Source organism: Cyprinodon tularosa, unplaced genomic scaffold, assembly GCF_016077235.1.
Source record: "Cyprinodon tularosa strain WSP-4 unplaced genomic scaffold, ASM1607723v1 ctg229, whole genome shotgun sequence".
NCBI lineage: Eukaryota > Metazoa > Chordata > Actinopteri > Cyprinodontiformes > Cyprinodontidae > Cyprinodon > Cyprinodon tularosa.
This window is the reverse complement of record NW_024038856.1, coordinates 1,037,811-1,063,942: the sequence shown is the minus strand read 5'-3', so window position 1 is coordinate 1,063,942 and position 26,132 is coordinate 1,037,811. Positions and strand designations below refer to the sequence as shown.

At 39.6% G+C, this 26,132-nt stretch overlaps 1 long non-coding RNA gene across 1 annotated transcript; it reads left to right on the top strand.

The window, feature by feature from the left end:
* Positions 1-6,868: 6,868 nt before the first annotated feature.
* On the top strand, positions 6,869-13,029 carry LOC119784564. The gene is made up of 3 exons (XR_005280945.1): positions 6,869-6,934; positions 12,683-12,840; positions 12,914-13,029. It is a non-coding gene; the product is annotated as an uncharacterized LOC119784564 (long non-coding RNA).
* Positions 13,030-26,132: the final 13,103 nt, after the last annotated feature.

Below are 26,132 nucleotides of genomic sequence, written 5' to 3'. Positions count from 1 at the left end.
GAACTCTCCAACCTAAAAGTTGTAAATTATAAAGTTGCTCTTGTGGATACTTAAAATACCCATCTTGGATTAATTTTCACTCAACTAGTGGCAAAGAATAAACCTAATAATATTGCTGTGTACTTTTTGTACTTGCAGCAGGTATTATATACATATCATTATTCCTCCATAATTGCTGTCATTGCATCATATATGTCAGTCATGGCTGTGTGTCACCTTGCTGTGTTGTTCAGCAACAGATTAAGGCTTTACCTGCTTAAAGGTCATAATATTAATAATAACAAAAAGCCTTGCAGTGGCGCCAGCAGGTGTTCCTCTGAACCGTTTCAGATTGCAGACATAAATGGATTGTTACCTCATGAGCCATTTGTTTATATTAGCCCAACATTGACAAAGCATGAACTCGGCCTGTCCGCATCCTCTGACTAATCAGAGCCAGTTTCACCTGAGGCGATACATTTCTGGATAAGCTCAGGTTCCAAGGGAAAACTATGACATAAGCTTGAATTTATGCATTTGCTATATCTCAAATTGGGAGCAAATTCGGTCATGATCTTTCAACATGTGTCCACCCAGCCTCTTCAGATCTGATTGCTTACAGCTGGCTCTTTGATAGTCATAATCAGCTGGAAGCAAACAAAAGGGGAAAACAACTGTTACATTAAAAGACAAATATATAATGCAAGCAATAGAATTAGGATGATTTAGAAGAACTATTGATGCTTTGCATCATTGTTTGCTTTGTACAACTCAGAAATATTAATACCCCTTAAACTTTCCAACAATGTCCTACTAATTGCAATGGTTTGTTTATTAGGATTTAATAGAAGGCCCAACACAAAGTTTAATAGTGTAAGCCACTCCATCCATTCATCTATCTATCTATCTATCTATCTATCTATCTATCTATCTATCTATCTATCTATCTATCTATCTATCTATCTATCTATCTATCTATCTATCTATCTATCTATCTATCTATCTATCTATCTATCTATCTATCTATCTATCTATCTATCTATCTATCTATCTATCTATCTATCTATCTATCTATCTATCTATCTATCTATCTATCTATCTATCTATCTATCTATCTATCTATCTATCTATCTATCTATCTATCTATCTATTGTAGTTGGACTGTAGAGATTAAAATATATACCAGCATTATTAATTATCATTAATAACGTTTTATTTATCAGAATCGTTTTCATGCACATAAAATGGAAACTTCAAAATGGTCTGTGTCAACATATGTAAAATAAAAAAGAAAGAAAAAGGACGCATGAAATAAAACAGACCTCATGAAGTGTGGATCAGATAAGTATGAAGTGCAGCATTAAATTGCACTCATCTGCTTTTCTTCCTAAGGGATTGCTCTGTCACACATGATGAAAACAGCAAGAAGTGCATAGATCAGGACAGCTCATAGGAAGAAAACATGTCAAACGATCCACTGATCGCAGATGAAAACTGAATATACAGCACATGGTGCAACAGCAGCCCTCAGGATTTTATGCATTAGCACCTACTCATACATTCAATCATTTAATCTTTGCCTGCCCTTTTGAGTTATACATTTGCTGATATGAGTCCACTTGCTTTTCAGCTATTTGATGTGAGTACACTGATTCTTTGATATTAAGCTCTGTTTCTACTTCTGTTATAGTCTGGAGGAACCAGGGTTCCAAGCATCTGATCCAAGACAGCACCCCCTTCCTTTGTGTCCTATTGCTACAATATTCAGTAATTAACCAAAAAGAAAAAAGAAGATAAAACAAAGACCCAAAACATTCATCAGCTTTCAGCACCAGAACACAACTACATTAAAGAGAACATCTTACCTTGTTCAGATCAAGCTAAACTCCCAATCATGGGATTAACTCGATCTGTGCAGGTGTGGATCACAACTTGTCTGATTGAGGACATTCTGCACACACAGCTGAATGATGATAGTTACTGAAAAGCAACAAGACTTTATTTTCTGGTCTAAGTCTGTGAGTGACTGAGTGGTTCTGATCTCTGCTAATACAGAATTGCAGGATTATGAATATAGGTTCATTACTATGCAATGGACTGGCGACCTGTCCAATTCCCCCGCCTTTTGACCGTAAACTGCTGGAGACAGTCACAGAGCCTAATATGACCCTGATTGAATGAGCAGGTGAAGATGGAGGAATGTGCTATAGCTAAAGGAGCATTTACACCAAATACAAATACTGTATGGGTAGTGAGTTATTTACATGTTACACCAGGCTCACACTGCGATACAAGTATGCTGCAAAACATCACTAAACGATGCAACTGGAATAGCTCACTGACAGCATTAGCAGCAGAAACAGAGCTTATTTCTCCAGTGTGAGATTAATTTAGTTCAATAAAAAAAGAGAAAAATCACCGTCTGTCAAGGTTTCTTAAAAAGGTAGCAGGTACTTGTAAGTGTTATGTCCGTGACTTTCAGCAGAGAGACAGGCAGAGTGTTCAGCGAGCTATCTTAAAGCACAGAGCTAATGGTAAAGGAATCATTGTTTTATCCTTGATTCCTTCTGGAGATGCAGAGACCTCTTTCTTAACACCAAATGTCCCCTATCATATTAGCCTAAGAAACTTTCTCCTCACCAAAAGGGCTCAATTCCCTCATGTTAATGTCCATTTCAAAGAAAACAAGTACACTGTGATTTCCAGCACAACAATTTGTACTAAAAATTAAAATGTATTATTAGTCTTAATGAAACCTGTTATTTTTTAATGTTTATAGAAGTCATCCACATCTGCATAGCTGTTATTTTCATGTCAGGTGTAAAAAGATAAATATGATGAATGGTTTAATAAAACCAGATAGGTTTTGACATACAAGCCTAAACATGTTCTTTAATATATCAAAGTGATATTGTTTGACTCTCACCTGGGGGGTCGGGAAACTCCCTGCTGAAGAAAATAATGGATAAAGCCAACTTGTTTATTTTATTTCAACTTCTTTTATACAGTAAAGAGTAGGGTTTGAGGGCTTCCTCTTTGGAGGGCTTCCTTCTTATGTGTCTATTTCAATATTAACACTAGTATACAAAACAAAGGTATTTGCATTTGGGTTTGATATGACAGACAAACACAAACTACTAACACAGCGAACTGGAAAGAATAAAAAAAAAAACATGCATAAATTAAGTGGAAATGTATTCCAAGAAGATCAACTTTATGTCACAGAGACATCTCCTTTTACCATTCAAAGCAATTCTGAAATTGTAACAGTGGAAATTAGAAGGAGATTAGAAGGAGGTGCAGTCTAATTGTGTTCAAAACTGGCCCTGAGAGAAGACAATGCTTAAAACGATGTGTCTGATATGATCTTCAGCATTAAACCCACTTAATTTAACTCTTGGAAAAGATCCATCCATCTTCTCCAGCTTATTCCATCAGGGTCGCGGCAGTCTATATTGGAAAAGCGAGGTACACCCTGGACAGGTCGCTGACAACACAGAGATGAACAAGGCATACAACCAAGCACCGACACACTCCGAACTAGTAATCAAAATTTAGAGAAGCCAATTAACCTAAGAGTCATGATTTTGGACTGTGGGAGGAAGCCGGAGTACCCGGAGAGAACCCAGGCATGCAGAGTGAGAACATGAAAACTCCATGCAGAAAGACCCCTGGCAAGGAATCAAACCCAGGACTATTTTCCTACAAGGCAATGATGCTAGACATAAAAAGAAAACATTTTTTAATTTATGTGCAGAAGAATTAATCATTACATGCCATAATGTCATGGTAGAAACACAGTAAAGTAATGCATGCTGGAAAATTTTACCTATTTAATTTTAATTTACTCAACAACCCACTACCCCAACAAACCAAAATAATAATAATAAAAAAAGTGTTTCCACAGAGCAGACACAAGCATCATGGGCAGAAACCAGTATCCTTTACTTACAGTTGAACTGGGAAGACTAGATGGTCCAAGAGGAGCCTGTCAGTAAAGCTGTATCTGAGCTGCTGTGTGTGGTCTTTTTGTTTCACTTTTCATAATTCAAACTCAATGTCAAGCAGAAACATTCCTCTGCTATGTTGTCTGAAGAGCATCAGGCAGCATGTTAGTATGGAAAATAAATATGCCTTTCACTGATGCTCTCATTCCGTGGATCAGGTCCTGTGGATCTTCACTTCTGAGGACTCGGCTTCATTAAGGATGTGCACAAAGATCTCTGTTATAAGATTCAGAAGAATGTTTTGTATAACTCCATGGACCTCGGCTTTTACTTTATCCTGACGTCACAGTAAATCTTACTGTGAGATAAGAGCCGAAATCATTTAGAAAAACATGTACTTCAGCAAATGTTATGACAACTGTTTAATGTTTTCCTTATTTTTAAAACAGCAAAAAGAATGTTCTATCAGAAGACAGAAATTCTGAGTCTGAGCTTGTTTAGCTTCGATATTTACAAAAAGAGCTTTGACCTTTCTGACTGCAACCTCCCTCCATCAGTTCTGAATCTCTCGCTTCTTACATCAGTCATTCCTGTAATCACTGTTTTACACTCAACTTGGGTCTTCTCTACGAAGAGTGGCCCCATTAGCCTTAACTTCTTCCACATTTTCCTCCCTTCACTGCCTCTCCTCTTGTAAAATCTTTAAGCAGCAATTACGTTTTGTAACATAGCCCTCCGGCAGGTAATACAACAGAGAAAGAAAGAGGATACCCCAGGGTAAGATGCATAGAGAAAGTCCTTCTTTATAAGAGAAAGCTGGACTCACCAGTACTAAGATGAAAGAAGAAATTTATAGCATATAAATAAGTCAAGAGAAGAGACAGAGTGACTCATTATTAACATGTATGTTGAAAGGAAACAAACAGAAAATTAATCAGAAATAAAATGAAAAGAGAACCAGAATGTTTGACCCATTTAAGCTGGTGGCAAAACACTCAGTAACTCCAGGAGCTGACTAAGAGCTATTTATGTGATTAATGTAATGTTAGGATCTGTGACCTCTGAAAACGCTTGATGAGGAAATGACCACCCCGCTCAGGGTGATTTGTGCAAATCAGCTACCATGGCAACTAGTGCTGTGAGGGTATCAGCTGTCCTTTAATCAGCCTGCAGGAATCTTGTCAGGTAACACTGAGAAACATTTACCAGCACAAACCTTTCTGGTGCAGTAGAAATAAAAGTTAAGATTCAAACCTTTTTTTGCTCGGCTAGTTTAGAGCTTTTTTGATTTAACTCATTGTAAGTTGTCTTAGGAGAAACTGATTCAAAAAAATCAGTAAATATCTTTTTACAGCAAAGTAAATCAGTAGATATTTTATGCATATTTCTATATTTGTAGTCAGATTAATATAAAACATGACCACTTTTAAAACTGGTAATAAAGTGTTTTACAGAGCTAATAGTAAATTTGGGTATGCTGTGGGTCTGAGTCTACATTAGGTTGCTGTGCTGATTCATACAGTCATGCAAAAGTGTTCATATTCATATTATGAATTTAGATCCGGCCTTTGGCTAGGCCTTTTAATGTATGACTAAGCTTTGCTCTAAACCACAGCATCTCTATATAAGTGGATGTTCAGGATGGTTTTCCTGCTTTAGGCTAAACCTCCTCTGTCGTCTCAGGTCTTTTGCAGCCTCTAACAGGTTTTCCTCGAGGATGGTCCAGGATTTAGCTCCATTCATTCTTCCATTTAAGATGGGATGAAACATTTTTTTTGAAAGTGTTTTCCTGTCATTAATTACCATCAGTAATGTCGGCTCTGCTTTATGCCCATGCCAACATGGTGAATATACACAGTATATAAACCAGTCAGAATCCAGGTAACAAACAGGCCACTCAAAGAGCCCTCTCCCTACTTGAGAGCAATGCATTCCTACACATCTCAATATAATTGCAGATAACACTAAAAATGTGTAGATCAAAACCAAAACACGACCTCTTTGGCACCTGTCAGGCAACAGCTGTTCACCCAGTGTGACATCCCTGGTTGTGTGGCCGAAGCATTAGGTTGCTAAGACGATTGCTATGGTGTCTTCTCAGATTTCACTGAACAATCTGATAAAACGTGTTTGCTGTTTGTTAAAAATAACCATACAGTCCTTACTGTAAAAATAAATCAAACCTCCATTCCAATTATCGAATAATTTTTCATCCAATCTCTAACTTTGACCATCTTCTCTGTGCCACGGCATGATGCCTCCACCACCATGCTTCGCTATGGGGAGGACGTTTAGAGTGTAATATTAGCATTCAGTCTCCCATAGGTAAGCATGTGAACGAAACTACTCATTTTTGTCTCCTCTTAATGGAGCACCTTCTTTAAAATGTTTTCTTTGTGATGTTTCCCATCCGCAACATGTCAGAATTGTCTGGAGCAGCACTTATAGTTGCCCTGTTCAGTGAAGATCCATGCAGCTCCTCTGACACCTTTTCATGTTTACAACATTGGTTGCTTCTATGATTAATGCTTTCTGTTCCACCCTGTTAGTTGAGATTAACGTGTTTTTTTTCTATTCATGTTTGTCTTTATTTTCTGGAGAGTCAAGTTTTCATTTCTGTCTTCTATTTAGTCCATGGTTGGGTTGCAATAGGACAGCTGTTCTTTCTTGTTATTTAGTCCTCAGCAGAGATATGGTTAAACTTGAATTTGGATTAATTAACAATCACTACAAAATAATCTTGTAATTTCCATTCAGAATCAACTAAACATGAACAAGTTTCTGCTGCTATCAAAATCCTAACCGCCCCTTTTACTTCACACAGAAAGAAGCATTGGGGTTACAAGAAATGTGCTCCTCATTTTGGGAAACAAAACATTTACAAACAACACCTTTTATATGCACTCTGAGCCCCGCTTTACAGCATTATTTCCCCCAGTTACGCTGCTGGAAGGATGCCGAGGCTGAGTGTGTGGAGTGGCTTTCGTTATCAACTCTGAGACGTTAGGGTAAGTGGAGCAGGTCATGGTGAAGCTGAAGGCCTGAGGGGAACTCTGGATGTGGGCTGCATGTTCAGGAGCTTAAACAAGCAATTGTTCTTTAAAAGAGTCCTGATGTTCTACTGCTCTGCAGACATGGTTGCTCTTTTAAAATCAGCTGCTGTCTCACAGAAAGAGCTGATCGATGAAGGTTTCATCATTTCAGGAACATATTTTTCTGCTTTATCTTTTTAGATCTGCTTTGGGCTTTTCATTTTCACTTGCAGCCAAAAACTAAAAACCACACAGTTATTTTCTTGTGTTTTGAAGATGCCTTTTTAGTTTGCAGAACGCCTGAGGTATTTCTAGACTGTTTTTATGTCAACAATTCTGGTATCTTTGGTCCAGACTGTCAGTTTTGAGTCATTCTTCATGTTTTGGAATATATTTTTACAATTTGGATCCCTGTTCCATTTTCTTTACTATTAACTCTGTTTGCTCAGTTAAAGTTTAAGAACACCAAGAGGGTGAATTTCTCACCAGCATCAGTGAATGTGAAATCACCAGGATTGGAGCTGCTTCTTTGCAAACATTTACCTCCCGATCATGTTGGTAAATGATACAGATTTTAGATGTGAGGAGCATTTCAGAAGCTCAGGATAACTTTGAGACTACGGTACTTTAATTTATTCCCAACTATAAATATGTCATCATGAAACCAGTTTGTTTTATCGGAGCCGTACTTACCTGTATGTACCTGCCGTTTGACACCAAGACTCCTTTGTTTGCTTGATGTGAAAGCATGTTGACATATTAGCTTTTAGTTTTGAAAGTTTACGTGTAGCTTACAACTGTAAGGGAAGATGTACAAAGACAGAAAAACCTTTATGATCTCCGCATGTAAAAGGCTTTTAAAATGACCAAACTAGCCACGGGTTTATTGACTTCCCTGGTTCAGGCTGAGGAATTAAAAGGTCTCATCTAAGGGATCATTCATCTATCTGGTACAAGAAGCAATCAGTCACACAGGTTTAAGCAGCCAGACATGAACAATGGCGCACTGTCACCCTGATCAGACCCGGGTGCAAAATAGAAAGTCTGACATTTTTAGCCAGGGATAAACCCCAGCTCAGCATTCGGCAAACACACAGTCTCTCTTTCAGTTGCTGTCTCACGCACACATGAGTTTTCCATTCCACATGTACTCAAGAAACAACTCATTTAAAATTTTGTAAAAATTTGGATCCGATTTCACTATTTACCCCTTTCCTCAGGACAAAACCTTCATGTCTGCTACTGTACCTGAATAGTAAAAACGCAACAAATTTAAGCATTTATTTGAGTCTAATTTTAATTTTTCAAAGCAGGTCAGAAGTTTAATGGATTTGGATGAATTAACTACTTTTATTGCTTATGCTCTTTTGCCTAAGATGTCATTTCATTTATTTATGACAGTCCTCTTTGCCTGAAGTCCCTTTGTAAATAGAAGTCCCCCAAACTATGTGATGCATTTTAGTTAGAATCTTCATGCAATAGCAGGAAAGCCTTTTACTTAAGCTGTTCAGAAATCAAATGATGAGAGAAGTAGACAGCTGTAATGGAGAACAGACTTTAAGGTTTGGCAAATTATTCTTCCAGAGATGTAGGTAAGAAATGCAGATACTTTTTGAATAATTGCTGCGGTGCAAGACAATCCTGCATGCTTTTGAAACTCACAGGAAAGAATCCGCCAATTACATTCAGGTCTTACAGTACCTCATTCTTCTTACGCCTTCCTCTTCTTCACGTAACCTTGTGGGACAGCCTGCTTCTTGTAGCTTTTAGCCATTTTCACTTTTACAGTGAGAAACACCCAAAGAGCGTATTTGCAGCAAGAAGAATTGAGCATATCACTGAGAGGGCATGAGGGGCAACAACCAGATAGGATGATCTGGCCAGAACTAACAACCCAAAAAGATCACTATGCCTATGAGGACTAATCGAAATATAATGAGTCTGTCATGATTTTAGAATAGACTACAAAAGAATAGAAAATCTCTTTATAGTCCCAAAATGGGGAAATACTGGCACTGATATCTGATGTGATTACTTATTTCACACACCTGCTTAGCTCCGCCCAGTTCTCATTATCTGCTTATCTGATCTACCTGCATTATTTTTTATTTAACCAGCCTTCAGAGCAGTCATCAGTTCCAGATTATTTTTGAACCATTGGGGAGAAGTATTCAAGAGTACCTGTATTCTGATTACCTGATCCTGATATGCTCTGCCTCCAGACCTCTGAGTCTACCTATTCTCATCTGATCTGTTTGCCTGACCTCTCTCCTGACTCCTGACGGATCTCTGCCTATCTGTGTACTGTACCTGGATCTGTGACCTGACTCCATTCTGAATTCTCCCTATGCACCTTACTGTATCTCTGATCTCCTGGCTCTGACAACCACGCACATCACTGACATCAGCTTTGGCTTTCCCCTCTGGATTATCCTGCCTACCTTTGTCTGCTTGGTCCTGATCTGCCATTCCTCCGACCACCGATACATCAGCATCTGGGATTCTCTGTGTGGCGTTGGTAGCTGACTGGCTGGAACAAACCTCACCCTCTGGGCTCGGACCGAACTATAAGACCAGATTAGTGACTCACACGTTCGCTATGATCCTCTTTGAGATAGACATGGTCACTGACCTTGCTCACTTCGGTTCAGTTTTCAATAAACGTTTTGAGAAATCTGTTTGTCTGCCTTGAATACTGGATCCTATTTGTCTGAGCTGTCTCTGTAAAGCATGTGAAAGAAAGCAGGCAGTGAATCATCGATATATTGTGCTGGAAAGGCTAACAAAAAAGCTATTGTAATAATTTTCTATAAGATTGTACTAGTTAGGCGATTGGATCATCAGCAGTATTTGCATCCACTTAATTTAGCTAATTCAAACCAGAGAGAAGTGTTTATGTCAACCGTTATCATAAAAATTTAGCTTCTTTTCTAATGAAAAATAGTTTTCCTAAGGAAGTTCTGCTAGAAGCTGAAAGAACCTCACAGCATTATAATAACAAGGGGAGTGATGGCCTGGGTTGGTTGAGCCAAGCGTTTAAATAGACTACCTCCCTGAGTGAGCAAGACCCCTACGCAGAAGTCCACTGGTCCCTAAGGGGTGGGTGAAGTTGAATAATGATACTTATTGGATGACAAAAAATATTTTCTTATTATTATCATCATATCAACGACCCTGATACTGGCTGAAGAAGTGATCTAAGCCGTTCCTTCTGATTCAAGCTTGTCCTTCCACGGCTTTGGGCACATTTTATCTTCCATATTTATAGAGCGCTGATCCGATGCTGCTCTGCCTGGAAGCTGTAGTTCAGTCAGGAATTCAGAGTTGTGACAAGGTTTATGTTGGCCGAGCCTCCCGAAACCGGAGCTGAGCGTTGCAAAGCAGTCAAATAAATCATTTAGAGTCGAGGATGGTGCCTAGAAATACAAACAAACAGCTTTTAACCAAACAGCTCTTCCCCCTGTGGTGCTTTTTTCTTCCATTTGGCAACACTAAACAGCACATCCACAAGAGCCAGGGCTGAAAAACAGAGATAATGCCCACAAATGCTAAATACATGTCACATATTGTTTAAGTGAATTTATAGTAAAGGATTCAGTTGAAGATTACATTCAGTGCCAAGATCAAGACAGAGAATTTTAATCAGAGATGAAATCACTGATGTTGATAACCATGTTATCAACATCAGTGATTTTCAGTTGAAGGGAATAACGTCAGATCCGTTCACCAGGAAATCTCAGTATGTCAATCAGAGGATCTTTGTCAATGCTCTTGGAAAACAGGACTTGTTTCTTTTTAGAAAGCTCAAGATGATGGAGATGTTCCACTTTAAAAGTGAGGCAGTTTAGGAAAAATTCTGAACCTGTTGATTGGTTCTCACATTCGTTGTTGAGCTTTTTCAAATCCTTACCCAACCTTTTTTTTCTACTTCCTCATATTAAAATTGTTGCTTCTTTAACTGTATATCCCGCCCAATAACAGAACAAATCAAGTGAATCTCATCTCACCTGAACAATGGTCATAATGAGATGTCTGACTGTTGTATTTCTAACTCATACTGTAGGACATTGATTTGGTTTTATCAGCTTACCCAAGCACATATGTGAAAATCTTATCAAAATTATTTAAATGGAGCAGATTAACAGCTTCTAAAAATGTCAGAAGATGCTCTGTCCTTCTACCATGATGCTCAGAACCACAACAAAGCTGAAAAGAGACAGAAAGAAGCAGGTTGAAAATCATACAGCATAAAAGAATGTTGGTCTTTATCAACCCAAAGCGACATATTGTAAAAAGCATTGTATAAATGATTTCAGCTTTGGTTTTTTTATGTATTTGAAAGCGATCCAATGTTTTCATTGAGTGGAGGATTCAGAGCCTTTAAGTGCTCCAACTATTTAATCCAGAGGTCTCAATGTGAGACGACCTCTTTGCCCTGAAATGTTAATCTCTGAGTGAAAAAAGGTTTAGAGGTGAGAGTTCACCTGCCAGCTCTGTGCTGAACCAAAGCCAGGACTCTGAACCCTAAGACTCTCTGAAGAAGGCTTTTAACTTCAGTAAACCCCCAAAATCAGCCCTGGCTCTAAGACTTCAGCATCAACACGTCATATGACAACATTTAGTCAGCTCCCCGACACCCAACCTGTCAGTCCAGAAGGAAACCTTTGGCTTCAGTTTTTAGAACCTGAACCTCAGAGGCTATTTAACAATAAAAAAAAAGAGATCCCACACATGACGATAACAAAAAAGGATAAAAGAGTTTTGATATTACAGAGTGTTTTTTCCTTACACTACAAGCAAAGCAGGCTGCACATGGACTAGTTTCACTCACAGCATTTAGCTGTCAGATTGCTAAACCTGGTCTGAGTAGACCAACGGGCGGACGGAGCAGATGCATTGGGGATAGTGAGAAAAAAGAGTGAAAGAAAAAGGATTAAACAGAAAAGACAATCAGTAAGGAAGTGAAAGCAGTGCCAACAGGGACTCTGCATGATATGCTATGATTTCTAGGTGAGTTTTGTTGGATTTGATATAAACATACAGAAATTCACATTGTTTCAGGAGTAGCTTCTCTGGTTGATTACGTAAAGTTGAAATCAACATTATTGCATTTGATGTTAAGTTTGCGTCGTTTTTTCTACAGGGTCTGTGTGCAGATCTGAATAGAGCAGGACTGCTTACTAGGTTACATAATGAAGAAAGAGTAATCTAGGATGTAGTTATTAACACACCTCACACCGCAGAAATCAGCATGATCATCACTTGAACTCACCTTTACTGTACATGGCTTATTAAGATGAGGAACACTGGGATTGAGTCAGTTGTCTAACATTACCTAATTTCTTTCATTTGAAACCGGAGCAAAAATTATTCTTCATCTGCTTCTAAATCCTATTTTATCATGGTCTTGGTGCTGTTGGTTTTCTTTTCCATTTGCTCCTGTTCACCTGTCCCATTAGCCCAATGGCTGATTAACGCCAATCGTTTCCACCTGGTTCCTTGGCTATTTATTTTGTGTGCCTGTCTTCCATCAGCACCATATTATTCAAGCTGTTGTGAGAGTAACTTTAGCTTTCAAGTGAGTAGTTTGATCCTGACCCATTTTCTGCTTTGCATAATGATCTTTTTGCCTTGCCTTTGTCTTCTCTGTCTGTCTGTTTTTTTTGGGGGGGGGGTTTTGTACTGTTTTTCCTGGATTCTGCTGGTTACCGATCTTCACCTCAGCTTGGATTCCTCTCATGGACACTGTTGCTCCCTCATCGTCGGCTGGCGTTCAGCTCATCATCACTCGGGGTCCTGGGAGCAGCCGTGGCTGTAGAGGGGGGACATCGCTCTCCCAGATTCCTCCCTCCACTCCGGGATTGGAATCAACTTTGAATCAGGTCAGTGACTTTTCCTCCAAGTCATAATCAGCCTGACAATCCAGTCACTGACCTGTGTTTCCTATCTCAGCAGAGAACCTGCTTTGATGATGCCAAGCCGATTGCTGTTAACCTTTTTCTGAAAAAAGAAAGCCTGCTGAAAATAGTCCTGGTCTGTCTCAAGTTTCTGAGGTTATTAAATATTTATAATTATTGTTATGTTAAGGCATATATTTAAGCAAAAATGGTTAATCTAGCAGCAGTATGAGTGAGCCTTTTTAGTGCAGACCATTACATTCTGCTTCTGTTCTGCTTAGTAACTGTGATTCTTTTTTTTAACTTAAGTTTTTTATTTAAACAAACAAATACAGTACAAACCTTACATGGTATAATATGCAATATAAAATATATATAATATAAAAGCTTACAACACACGGTCAGAAAATTAAGGTAAAAATAAAAGGTGCTCCTGGATGATGAAGGGAAGAAAAAAAATGTAAGCATATGAAAAATATCCATCTAATACGTACACGTATCTTAACATACAAATATCAGGTACCCTTGAGTAACTGTTATTCTAATATTTTTTGTCTTTAAACTGTGATTACAGCCAATTATTTATCTTTGGGACTCTTCCCATTATTACCCAAGTTATAAAGTTGTGAAAGCCAGTTTCACAGGTCAACCAGGATCTATGCAGACTTAAGTAAAGGTGATCAAGCTCATGCATGGCTGCCCCAGAATCATGGAGTACTATAATGGTTCTAGTAGATATATGTGGACAAGGACAAAATGTTTACATTGCTGCAAAATACTGATCCTTTGCTTTGGATTTAGATAAGTACATCAGATAATGAAAATTTTGTAAAATGGTATTTCTGCTTTCCTGGTCAGTTTTTGTTGTAGCTTTAAATGTTTTTTTATTTAATCGCATTGCTTTGTTTTATCTCATTTAGATCAGTCACACACACATAGTATTTTCTGCATTTTGATACATAGAGCATTTTTTTTTAAGTTTATAATACAGTATGTCTATTTTTCCTGATTAAATCTAAATAAAATGATTGAAGAAAAAATGTAATTCTGTGACGGAGGTTAAACTACTGTTCAATCAGCTCACATTTCTCCTATTTTAAAAAATTGTTTTTTTTTCTTTAAAGCATTTTGTCTTGGAGAAAAAATTAATAATAAACTATGTTTTTTTCAGTATGATCAATTGCTTTAGTTCTTGGCTGACCCATACATAATCTCTTGTATTTGGACATGTTCTAATGACCGGTCTCCTGACAGGTCATTAGAACATGTCTTTTCATCTTGCCTTGGTATTTTTATATCGACCCATCTGCCACACTACTAAAACATGGCTGCGGACAAGCTAGTGTCTAGTACATGTTAGTGAATCATAAATCAATAGGAGAGTTGGTCTAAAAGTCCTGGCCTGATACAAAATCAGAAAATTTCAGGGAAGGAAAAGGATTTAAACAGTTCCTCAAGTGTTGCATTAAATACAGCCCAATACTCTGGATGAAGATGATGCTTATTCAGTAGTTTGGCTCCTGCTGTCACAGGAGAAACATGTAGAGTGAGAGAACATGTGGAGTTTCTTTTCACGTTGTTTCTTCTCCTTAACTCAAACCATTCCAGTCGGGCTGGCAGCTATCAGAGAACAGAGGACCTTAATCATTCTCTGTATAGTAGAAAACTCATACACACACACAGTTTAAAGTCTTTGCTGAAAACAGGAAGAGTGTCTTAAATTTCTGCTCTAGGGGTCACTGCAGAGATGCCTGGTTGTGTCTAGACTTGCAAAAATCTACTTTCTGAGCCTCTATAAAGCTATTCTTTCATGAAAATCACACACAATGTGGTTGATTAATGCGACTGAGTAATCCTCATGAGTTCTGCTGTCTGAGCCGCAGCCCCTCCCTGTTGTGTGAAAACAAGCAGAATAAGAAGATCTGTATCCAATCTAAAAAAAAAAAAAGAAATGCTCCAACTTAAATGAATTGCTTTAGTTGGTAACAGGTAATTAAATCAAGTTGAACCAAATTAATTTATCAAGTTTATACGTTGAAAACATAAATAAATGAAGTTAGGTAAACTTAATCCAATTACTTGATATTCAATAATTTTGTTGAATTTGGAGCTGCATTTTTTTAATAGTGTAAGATTGCACCTACCTTAACCCCTCTGTGCCTGCACTGTAAACAAATGCACACTCAAATGATGTGATGCAGAGCACGATGATTCTAGATCAAAGGCAAGAAGAAGTGGCGCGTTTCATCAGCTAATCTGCACAGGGAAGTAACCTTTTATTAACCAACAATTTTAGTTGTAAAAAATCGAATCTTTTGTTTTGCCTTAGCAAGATATGCTTTTCAGACTTTAGAAGTGGTGTGATACTGCAACACCATGAAATGGGCTGCTCCCAGATAGGGAGATACACAATCGCATTCAGGGCAAGTGGTTTGCTTCAGGGTCCATCATGGACACAGATTTTCCTTTGGAGGGCTTAAAAAAAAGAGGACACAGGACATTTAAGGGCAAAGCAAACCACCGTGACCTTTTTTTTTTTTTTTACCAAGCATTTCTCGCATTTCACAGCACTTCTCGAGACTCTGTTAACTAATCACTGACTGAAAAAACAAAAATTGTCCTGCTGCTTCAATCAAATATATATATATTTTTGTCTTTTTATTTATTTTCGTGATATTTTTGAGCTCCTTTGGTTTAAGGAAGGAGCTCATCCCTCCCTGCCACCCACTGGGGGGCCAAGAAAGTTAAAAAAAACCTATGTGGTTGTCAAAAAGAAAGGTCAAGTCCTTCTACAGGTGTGAGAAACTCTCAACTGTGATTAATAATGTAAATAAGTACTAATAATCTCAATATATTTGAAATTTTGAAGCTCTGTTTTTAGCTTGAGGGAAGAAAGTTTTTTATCACTCATCACAGGGAAGATTTTCCCTGTGATATTGACCATCATGGCCTAAGCACTCTCCTAGAAGAGGCGGATCGTTCTGTTCAGGCACGCTGATCTGGGAGTCCTTACAGCTTGTTGACACATTATCAGGACAGAACCTCCTTTTTTCGCTGTATGTGGTACAATAAATTTTAAGTGGGTGATCTTGTGGACTTTCTGTTCATTTTAAGTAGGAAGAAGCCTTAACTGTGAGTAGAAACTTATATTAGAACTGAGCATACTTGTGCATTTTTGCATAAATGAAAGGAATTTCTCCGAAAGTTAAATGGAAACATACAGCAGTAGTAAAAGAAATATAGAAACACCTTTGTTTTAATTTTTGTTGTTGTTGTTGATTATACTCTTTTGGTAAAATAACTTTACAACAAGGTTGACATATTGCAAATATGCATGGCATGGATCTTCTGACTGTTATGTTAGAGTGACTCAGTGACAGCCTTGGGGTGTCAAGCTCAGAACAGAAGGATCCAGTAAACAAAGCAAACAAACAGATTTCTAAGAAGGTTTAATGAAAACTGAGCCAGTGTAAGCGCCGTCAGCATCTAAGGCAGGGACCTCTGTGGGTGGAGACAACCGGTTAATCACTATGTCTTTCTGAAAGTGTTTGATAATGAACATGTGAGTTACTAACCTGGTCTTATACTTCAGTCTCAGCCCAGAGGGTGAGAATTGTTCCAGCTGGCAGGCTGCCAACGTGGTGCTGCGGTTGCTGCACAGAGAATCCCAGATGCTGATGTATTGGTGGTTGAAGGACAGACAGGAAATAAGAACCGAGCAGACAAAGGTCGGCAGGAAGATCCAGAGGATGAAGCCAAAGCCGGTGTCTGTGACATGCTCGGTTGTCAGAACCAGGAGGTCAGAGATCTGGTGAGGTACAGAGGGAGAATCCAGAACGAAGTCAGCTAACAGTTCCAGGTACGGGACACAAAACAGGCCGAGATCCGGCAGGAGTCACAGGTCAGGCAAACAGATCGGACAGGAATATAAAGGCTCAGAGGTCGAGAGGCAGAACAGGTCAGCATCAGGTAATCAGAATACAGGAATGCTAGAATACATTAAAATAAAATAATCTGGCACTGATGACTACAATAGAGACTAATGCAGGTAGATTTGGATAAGCGGGTGATGAGAACTTGGCAGGAGCTAAGCAGGTGTGTGAAATGAGTAATTAGACCAGTCATCTGCCAGGATCTTGACATGTGGAGGATCAGTCTCTGTGGTGGCTGACTTTAATAATTAACACCCTATAAGGCCAAAATGATTAGCCTGGGTGCCATTCCGAACTTAGTCCCGCCCACAAGGTTTGAGGTCGGGAAGTTCGGTCTGGCATTGCTCCATAGTAGCGCGAGTATTATCGCCCACTGTCAGGCAATCCAATCAAATTGTCAGGGCGGGCTTTATACGATGATGGACAGATGATCAACAGTAACTTAATCAAGCATGTGACCAAAGCGCGCATGGGTGACAACAACAATGGCTGCCGCCGGAGAGTTGAGGTGAGTAGATTCTGCTATTAGGTCTGTTCTAGAAGATATCGACAGCAAATTAATTTTAAAAGAGGAACAGAGAAACGCGATCAAGGCTCATCTTGTTATTCTAAAAATCTAGAAATCAAAGCGTGCAACTGCACGCATTGCTTAACATACGTCACGCACTCCGTTGCTCTTATTGGTTGTAGGTCTATCCAATTGAGTGCAGAGGCATTTTTTTCCTGGTTCGTTCAAAACACGCCCCATAATCACAGCTCTATGGAGCAGTATCAGACTCATATTCTGACTAGAATTGAGTAGGACTACGACAGGCTACAAAATGATGGCTAGAGTCAAAATATTAGCTGGCCTTTTCTTGGCACTGCATGCCAACAAGTCCTGAATGGAGGGAAAGTCAACCCTGATCATCCTCTCTCCAGTCGTTATTGCTTGGTACAGTTTGGACCTGTCCTGTTCTCTAGATGGATCAAACTACACAGTGTTAGATGAACACGGCATAGACTGAATGATGGAGGTATAGAAAATGAGCAGACGTTCCTGTGAAAAGTTGGACTTCTGTTGCTGCCACAGGAAGTACAATTTCTACATGTCTACATGTAAGGATCACCTCAGGCCAAGAGAAAGGGGGTTCTTGGGAACCAAAAGGGACTCTATTGGAGTCCAACATCACCTCTTCCATCTTGAGTAAGGGGCACCAGCTGATCCATCTACTGTTTGTATGTAAACCCATCACTGTTCTGGATGAGACCGATGACAGTTTTATTATTATCTGCCAACTTTAGAAATTTCCCAGAAGGCTCTTCCAAGGTGTAGGTAGAGAACACATCCCAGGTTGATGATGGCTGTTGTGCTGGAAAAGATGCTCAGCAGGCTCACTCTCTGCTGCTAGTCAGTCAGGAAGCTGGTGATCTACTGACATGCCCCCTGAGCCCCCTGCTGTTCACCCTGATGACATACGACTGTGTCCCCAGGTTCACCACCAATCACATCGTGAAGTTTGTGGACGACACAACGGTGTTGGGCCTCATCAGGGACGACAACGACCAGGACTACAGAGAGGAGTTGGAGCAGCTGGTGGGCTGGTGCAGTGACAACAGTCTGATCCTGAACGTGGAGAAGACGAAGGAGATCATCGTCGACTTCAGGAAGAACCGGCCCCACCATGCTCCACTGCTCATCAACAGCTCACCTGTGGAGGTGGTCAGCAGCACAAAGTTCCTGGGGGTGCACATCAAGGACACCTCACCTGGACTGTAAACACTTCATCTCTGGTGAAGAGGGCACAGAAGCGCTTGTACTTCTTGCGGAGGATGAGGAGGGCCCGCCTGCCCCCGCCACCATGGACTGTTGTCCCTGCTGCCCTCTGGAAAGAGGTTCCGCTGCAGATCCACCAGGTTCTGCAACAGCTTCTTCCCCACTGCCATCAGACTGTTGAACCTTTGATCCACAAACCGAACTCTGCACCTATTGCACATTATCGGGCATCAAATGCTGCTGAACGTTTAACCTTTAGCCCTTTAAGTTCATCTCATTTCTATTTTCAACCAAAGGAAATAACGCTTTTTTGCACAAATGCCTATCTGCACTGAACCATTGCAATTTGCACACTGTCTTTATCCACTGCACTGTTTACACTTTGACCACTGCTGCACTTTTTGTATAACAATCCGGAAAGGTATTCATCTTCATTTGAAATATCAATGCAATGTTCATAAGCTGTATGCAATGCAATTTCGTTCTGTATGCACTCTGTGCATACAAAATGACAAATAAAGAAGTCTATGATGAGGTCGGCCCTGGATGAGCCTCTGGCGGAGGATGTCAGGGTGAAGTGCTGAAGTCCATAAGCAGGATCCTGTATTTTCCTTGGTGTTTGGCATCGTGCAGCGTGGAAAAAATCCCAGTTTGACTGCATCATGTACCACTCTGTAGGCAAACTGCAAACTGTATTGCAGCATTTGCAGTATGGATTCCTGTAGAAATATATTAGATTAGATTAGATTAGATTAGATTAGATTAGATTCAACTTTATTGTCATTGCACAGGTACAGGTACAAGGCAACCAAATGCAGTTTAGGTCTAACCAGAAGTGCAATAGCAGCAAGTGCAGGATAACTAATGGTTCTATAAATACAGGACATGGGTTCTACTGAATAAGTATAGAGACCAATAGCATTATAAACAGAATCTCACTAATAGATACAATATACAGGTGGATATTACTATAAAAAGGGTTTTTACATATATATATATATATATATATATATATATATATATATATATATATATATATATATAGCATATATCCATCTGTTAAGGTTTAATTTTGTCATCATTAGAGGTGAAGTCAAGATTCTGTCTTAAAGACCTACAGATGAGGTGGTTAGGGTCTTGAAAGCTGAGAAACAGGCTGAGATGATTGGAAGCTTCAATTTTTACTCTGCCTTTTGATGGAATGTAATATGAAAGATAATAGGAAAATATGCGGTTGATTTTTGTTATGTTCATCAAAATCATAACACAGAAGTGTTAAATATGCCCCAGATTCTAGGTCTGATATCAACATATCAGCGGGTTAAAAAACTGGAGCTTTACCAATCACTGAGCAAAGGTCTGGACTCTCACTGGGGAGCCGGCCAATTAGGGACAGCTAATTCAGGCCATGTGAACGAGGCTCATGGGAAGTCCCAGCAGGTGCTGTCTTGATTATAATCTGAGACTTCTGTCTGCTGCTTACTGGGAGCACAGAGGAGGCAGTTCAGCGGCTAACTCTGGACTGAATGTGTAGAAGGTGGGTCCCTTCCATCTCCTGTGGACATTTCACCAGAAAGATATTTTGCTGCAGGTCCACAAGAGGTTCTGCAGAGTCCGAACCTGCTCTTGGATGCTGTTAGGGAATTAAAATGTTAAAAGAATGTGTGGAGAAGTGTTATTTCTTACAAATTAGAGTGTGCACAAAATGTTAACTGCTCATGTCTAAGCAGTGACTTTGGAGAGCTTCTCATACAACATTTATACCTCTGATTTAATTCTGCAGACATCACTGACTATTATAAAATAAAAAAAATACACCCATGATCCCCTCTCTGCAGCTTATTTGTGAAGCTATGGATTATGTTTCCTATCCATCCAAGGCGTAAATGTGCACTCTGATTATAGGTAGAAGAAATATCTTCACAGCAGCCTTTCTATTTAAATATACACAGAAATAATGATATTTGGTTTCTTCCTTCATTTCTTCAATTGCAGTCAGGAAAAAATGCAGCTATAGTAAGGTTAAAATATTTTGTATGAGTAATTATCCACAGGTTTTGCAGGAGAGGAGCCTGATAATTATAAGATCTGCCTCCTATTCTACTTTTAGAAATCCCAGGAATCAGTAGTGAACCTGCAGATTGAGAGTGAAATGCTCTGTTAGGAGTACAAGGAATGATGATCAGATCTCTGATATAAGATGGGGCTGGGTTATTTAGGGCTTTATATGTGAGAAGGAGGACTTTCAACTATATTCTTCATTTATCAGGAATAAAATGAAGGGAAGCTTAGGCTACGTTCACACTGCAGCCTGAAGTGACCCAATTCCGATTTTTTTGCCCATATGTGACCTGTATCAGATCTTTTTATGACAGTCTGAACGACACAGACCCGATTTTTTCAAATGCGACCCAGGCCACTTGGATATGTGGTCCTGAATCCGATACGTATCTGATCTTTTCAAATGCGACCTGTGTCTGTACGGCCAGGTCGCATTCATCCGACCTACACGTCATTGATACTTGACAAATGTTACTAAACGTTACTAATCTGCGTCCTACTAAGCGGAGGCGGGAAAAACTAACAACCATTGCGGAAGATAACACAGAGAGCAGTCAATGGAGAGAAAGTGAGGTTGCTGACTTACCCCAGGCTCACACCGACTCCGGTCTTACCGTTGCGGTGCGGTGGGTGCGGCGCCGCAGTGATTCCAAGTCATTAAAAAGACGTAAACCTCTCTCACCGGCTGCTGAGCTGTCCGGCTGCGGTTACCGAGACACTCCGTCGCTGCAGAAAATTCCGCAAGAAAGCTATCCTTGCGGCGTGCCGGAGCCCTCCGCAACAAGCTCTCGCAAAAATCCTTTATTTGGGCCGTGTTATCGCGTGAAGTTACGTGAACTCAAGTGAACTTCTGTTAAATCTCCGGACCTGTTGCCGGAGCCGCAGAGCCGCACCGCACCGTAGTCAAAAGGGCGGTGTGAGAGGGGGTGTGCGGGAGTTGGGGTCTCCGTCAGCTCGGTAACCGCACCGGAGCCAGTGTGAGCAAGGGGTTAATTCATATTTGGGAGATAGCTCGATTCAGATCAAACTCGAAGGGTCTTACCGGAACCTGGCTCTCTTTCTTTTTGATCTTCTTAAAAAGATTTCGTTCGTAATGTGCCTGCTCCTGTTGGAGAAGAACTTAAAGAACGCAATATACGCTGCGGTATTACGAGTCATGTTTACTTCCGCAAACACTGAGGACGCTAGCTACATGTGACGTCATCGCGTCCTCGAGTGCGCATGCGGGACACTTCAGTTGAACGCTTTCAGTTCACACAGTAGATCACATACAAGTCGCATATACTTGGAAGTGTGAACGGACACGCAAAAAAATCCGATTTCACAAAAAAAAATGGGAATTGAGCATTAAGGCCTGCAGTGTGAACGTAGCCTTAGATAGGAGAAATATGATCTCTCTGGCTGCAGCATTTTGGATCAGCGGAAGTCTTTTTAACTACAGTTTGTGGACTTCCTGATAATAACTATTATAACAATCTAGCCTTGCAGTAATAAATGTATGGACTAGTCTCTGCATCGCCCCTGAACAATATATGTCAAATCTTTGCAAAATACTGAAGTTGTTATTAAAGATGGAAATTCAAAAACCTTTTATCCCTGTAATGTGTGATTTAAATGACAAACCCTGTTCAAAAATCATACAAGACAAAGTTCTGTGCTTATTAAAAAGGTTAAAAAGGCACTTTGGCATGTTGGAGTTTTAACTCCTGCACGGCTTTACATATGTGGCAGAAATGTGATATCTAATTTCCACCTGTGACTGAATACATGGAGGGTCGATAAATTTTCATTGCTGTAGTTAATTTGTCTGACAAATGGGAGACGGCTTTACAACGGCATAGTAGTTTTAGTTCGCTCTAACTGGTAGTGAAATAACAAATGCTTACATGAAACTATTCCTCATTTTTACTGGCAGGCCACAATACTTCCCTTTAGGACCTTAGATAGGTCTCGGGGCTCCACTACGTTAGCCGCCGCAGCAGAGGAACCAAACGCCTCAGACACATGTGGCAGAAAAATACAAACCTGGCAGTTTTATTCATATAAAAGCAAATAAATCAAATATAAAATGTTCAAAACATTTTTTAGGGTTCATCAAAAGTAGCCTATTGAGGATAATTTGCTTTAGAGCATCTCGGTTGTTAAAGATAAAAGCAGGTGGGACTCCAACATACTGTACTACTGCAATTCACATCTAAATAAGTCATTCATTCTTACAATAAGTGCATTTCTTCTTGAATTGAGCAGATAAGTGAGACACTTTGCCATTGGAGCAAGACAATTAACATTTAAAGAAAGAAAGAAAAAATTGCATTGTGTTATTTTAAGTGCATACTGTATTATCTAATTATCTTATTATAAAATACTCATTCCATTGGCAAATCATCTTTACAGCATACTCAAATTAAGGGTAAATACACTTAATTTAAGAAATTTTTACTCTTTTCTAAATGTTTTTTGCAATGACACATAGGTTGTGTGTTATCTCTATGGACTGCAAAGTAGTAAAGAATTCTTAAATTAAGAGTATTTACCTTTAATTTAAGCAGGTAAATCAGATGATCTGCCAATGGGATAAGTATTTTTACTCATAACATAATTAGATAATATGCATTTGAAATTAGACACTATTACTCTTTTAAATATAACTGTTCTTGTTACATTGGGAAAGTTTCTCACCTCCTCAATTCAAGAACAAATGACTTATTTAAAGAGAAGTTACATTGAGATTTCAATTGTTTTGCAGTGTGTAAACAAGTATGAAGTGAATTTGATTCCATTATTGTTCAAACCTAAAATTAGAAAGAAAAAAATCAAATGCTGATGGCAGACCATGGCAGAATGTACTAACATTTAAGAAAATAATGTAAACACCAAAACCTGAGAAAACAACAGTCACCGAAAACCATTTTTTTGATTATCACGTTTTTTAAAGTTTTGTTTCCGGATTGCATTTCCTTCAAATTGTTATTCACAAAATTTGCTCTTTTCTTGTAACAATAATGGAGCAAAATTCACTTTTTTAAAAATGCGTCAAAACATTACAATCAGTTATGCATGCAAGCAGCGGAAGGTGAGGCGGCATTTAAAACAAACACAAGCCCACCTTCCTTTGCTTTCCCTGCACATCTGAAAGTAATTCTCGGTGTTTGTGTGTGTTTGCATGTGAACGTATGTAGGTGTGTATGTGTAGTAGGAGGTCTGCTGGTTAACGCCCCCCAACTAGCAGCAGGATGGTGAAGAATAGGAGATGGGGAGAGGGTGGGTGGAGGAAGGTAAGTGTTTTGGGAACCTTTGGCTGAGCGACAATTAGAAACCCCTTTTCTTCGTTCTTTTGCTAGAAATCCCGGTGGAGTCAACTCAATGCAGGATTAATCACCAGCCCTCATACCCTTGAAAACCTACATACCTCACTCCCTCCTTCTTCTTCCTCTCTTTCTTCCTTTTCTTTTTCTCTCTTACAAGAGTCTGTCATTTCCTCATTAATATCCTGGGAAAGGAAATGCTGGGCCTGTGAAAAACCAGAGTAAAACTTTTTGGTTCCAAGCTCAATGTTTAATTGTAAAATAACTAAATAAATCCACACTCATAACTCTGGCCTGTATCAGCATTTTCTATAACATCTGACCGTATTAGAGTGTAAATAGTATCTGATCTCAGGATTTTGGTCAATTCTATCACTTTGTCTTACAGCTCAAACAAGAAAGAAGTGGGAGCGAGAGCTCAAAAGCATCTCTTTTATTTCTCCTTGCCAATAGTGAGATCTATATGAGATCAAAGTGAGACAGAAGCTTCATGTGTGTCAAACATGTTTTAGGAGCAACAAGCAGAACAAATCTCAGTTTTGCCTGAATTTGAGTTTAAAGAGAGATCTTAATAAAGTCTCTGTTGCTGTTTTAAATCTCATATTGTATGTCTCTTTTACCTGCAGTGATTTATCTTTGTGTTAAACTCGTCTGATATCTGTAGTTTTTCTTAATGTAGTAAATTGTATTGTATTTATTAGATTATCTAATACTAGATTGTGTGCTATATCTGTCTGCCTGTGAGACCACAAAGTAGAGAGTGAGCCAGAAAAGTTTGGTAACTACCTGGAAAGCCTTTCAATACACCAGATTTTATTGGATGGCAAACCTAAAGGCCAATTTTTACTTTTGACGCATAGCCTCTGCAACCCTCAAATCTGTCTCTGTACGCGACCACACCCCCTGCGCAGAGGCTCTGCAACTGTTGTCGCGCACCTCAAAAAAATCCTGACAACACGTTGGACGGTCGCAAACCCTTGCAGACCTCAAGCAGAAGTGTGCAGACAAAAAGCAGCTCTGATTGGTCCTTGGTATGCCTTTCCAACTGTGTGGTCGTTCTTCTCGATTTAGTGCTGGGGCACGACATTTTTAAAAATCCAGGAGTAATAACAACAATGAATTACCACGATGAAAGGTTAGACACGTTGCTTTGGGAAAAAAAACACTCCCGCTGGCACCGCCAAAGAAGTTCTCGTGACCATCTGCCGAAGTTCTTGCGAGTTCTCATATAGGCTCCCCCTAGCTCTTTGGCGGGAAAGTGCTGTGCGTCCCTAGAAATTCCAGATGTTGCAGAAGCATACCAGCAAAACTGGTTCGTGACCCGTTGTAAGCGATATTTGATGTGTGCGGTTGCAGAAGTATAATGCGCCTTTAAGGCTACCACAGAGTTGAGCATATTGTGCATCTGCTCTGAGCTGTGAGGACGTACTGTCAGGTGAACATACTTTAGCTGATCGATGTTCATTAACCAGCAAAGCCATACGGGTTTCAGAAACTATTTCTGATAAAAATTCTAAAAACTGATTTGAATCCCGTATTAATCTTCCAACTGAGAAATACATTTCATTCCAGAAAACAGACACTGAATTAAATATGTACTGTGCACAAATCTCTTATTCTCATTGATGACTTGCCACAGAGATGGTCAGACGGGTGTGAGATGATGGTGGATAGAGCATGCTGTCTGGAACAGTCATGGGTATGGTGAACCTTGTTGTCATGATTTTTTTTATTTAAGGTCTGACCCCTAGATGCAGAAGACCAAACAGAGAGACCAGGGAAAAGTTTAACAGGTTTATTTGAGAATGGAGATGAAACCAGTGCTGCTCAGAGTAGGAGGGAATGAGTCCAGTGTTGCTCTGAACACTACTATACAGGGACTGAAAGGTGAGGGGAAGACACTGCGGTTAGTTCAGGCTCAGTGGGAAATTTGAATCTTAGAATTGGAGGAAAAGGTTGCAGACTCACTTCTCCAGGGAAAGGTGCCCTTTATAGAATCCAGACTGAGAGGATTGTACCAGAGAGTGTCTTGCTTGGAGATGGGTAGACTGGGTTACTCAGACTGCGGTTGTTCCTTGGTGAATGCAGATGCTTACTGCCACTCAGATTTCCTGCAGTACTTGAACGGGCTGTCATCCTGAAGAAACCTTTGCTTGGAGTGAAGCTCAAACGACCTCTTGGGGAAAGTGGATTGAAACTTCCTGTTTGGAACCCCAGCTCAGT